Source organism: Pinus tabuliformis, chromosome 6 (assembly GCF_031772625.1).
Source record: "Pinus tabuliformis cultivar Carrire ecotype Pingquan chromosome 6, CPIR1, whole genome shotgun sequence".
Lineage (NCBI taxonomy): Eukaryota > Viridiplantae > Streptophyta > Pinopsida > Pinales > Pinaceae > Pinus > Pinus tabuliformis.
In genome coordinates this window covers 325,207,183-325,209,341 of record NC_142292.1, presented here as the reverse complement: position 1 = coordinate 325,209,341, position 2,159 = coordinate 325,207,183, and positions in this window count along the sequence as shown.

Here is a 2,159-nt window from a genome sequence, read left to right as displayed (position 1 = left end):
TCAATTTTGTTTCATTCCTCATTTATAACTTAGTTTATGCAATCATTTTAGAGCTAATTAAATCAATGTCTAGTGAGTGTAATGGATTATTGAAATTATGGTTATTCTACTGAATGTATTCTATCAATCTTTTGCTTTTATTTGAGAATAATGTTATATTCTTGGAACATTTCTATGTCTAATTTTTTATGCAAAAAAATAACTTGATGGTGCTAGACTAGGCACATTTGTGCCAACTTTAATGCCTCAACGTGATCAATTATATGACTTGAGTTTGTACTAAATTTAGTGATGGGAGAATCAAAATTTTCAGCTATGAGTGAGTTGAAATTTTAAAATTCCCGCAGGCCAAAATTTCAAATTAAATACCAATCAATTATTGAACTAAAAAAAAAATCATACTCTTTTTGTCTCCTCTAACAATTTTTTTCCCTGTTGACAGGTGCAGACCCGGAAAGATAAGAATAGGCTCCTTTGCCCCCTCTTGGGTCTCGATCCAGGAACTTTGAATTCCACCAGTTCTGTTATAGATGGAGATTTTTGATATTTCCTTCTTTTGCTTGGATTTGTGGTAGAAATTCGAATACTGGAAGAAAAAAAATTGATGATATTTAGTGGATTTTAAAGGATCCTAAGGTTTCAGATGAAGCTTACACAAGATTTTTATTTTTCTCCCTTTTTGGTCTAGAAATTGGAGCTATAGAGTAAGGCATTGTTAGTTCTGTGAATAGAGGGTGGATTTACAGTTAAATTCCAAGATATGTATTCATGTAGTGGTGCATAATGGCTTCATTATCATAAAGGTTTGCTAAAAATCTAGGCAGATTATGTGCATGTGATTGTCGGATTGCTTACATGGGCTTGAATTGCTTCCCTTCACGCAGTGTGATGTCCTTCCTTACAGGTTATTTTCCTTGACTCACCTCCATAAACAAGATTTGCTAACCTAACTTCAAAATGTTGAGTAGAGGGAACGGGGCAAAAAATGGATAGAATGAGGTATTTCATTGTGAAATTATAGATATGTGGCTATTTAAATTCTTTCTTTGATTTTTCGTTTGCTTTTTTTTTTCAAAATTTAAAAATAAAAATTTATTTATATATCCAAGGACATGAGACTGACCTGGAGAAAGAAGTCTTGGCTTCGATATTGGGGACGAAGGAAGTTAACAAACTTGACAGTGTGGAATTGAAAATGCTTGCTAGATATATAGAAAAAAGATCAACTAAAACCACTGAAACATTGCAAGCACATCAACTAGATCAAAGGGAATCAATTGATTCCCAAACCACTCCTAAATCGAGTGAAAGATCGAGGAAATCATTAAACATAACCACTAAGAATTTGGAATAGGAAAAAGAGACTTCTAATGCCCAATCCACTCCCGAGACACAAATATTTTCGACCACCATGCCACATTATGAATCATGCATTGGTAGTCATGCTATAAGGATAAAATACAATGTGGATTTAGGCAAAATTCATAGATGATATGCTGGGAAATTTTTTGTGAATAGGTTGAAGGGATCATGCCTTCAACGGTTTAAAGACCATCTCCATTTTCCATTCTCAAAGATATCGTTGCATATATAAAAAGTAGCAATTCATGACATGGAGACTGAATTTGGCGTAGGTTGGTCCGTAAAAACATTTAAACTACAAATGTCTCATAATTGCAAGAGATTTAGGTGCAATCAAACAAAGAAGATTAAAAAAATCCTACCCAAAAAAGGCTCAAAAGAATGCCAATTGATGTAAGTATAAAGTATGGAAAGAACTTGTAGAAACATATGAGAAGTTAGATGAATGGAGGAATTCTGGTGAGGAGAGTACCCAGTTATTTGAATTTTCTCGTAAGATTATATCAAATTTCTTAAATTATTTCTAAATTTAATTTGGGCATCGTTAAATTCAATTAGCATATGTTTCAAGATAAGGCTTCCAAGGCTAGGCTTGAAAAATGAAGTGCCATGCATCGCATTTGCTAGAAAGGTCTACAGGTCTTTATTTGTACCTTTAATATCTCAAATGATATTTTTTATTTCCTATAAAAAAATTAAATGATTGCATATTAATTAGTTTAACTAGTCCATGTGCCATGTTTTGGCAGGTTGACAAATATGACAACCATCCAACAAACCTCGAAAAGGGAAATTTA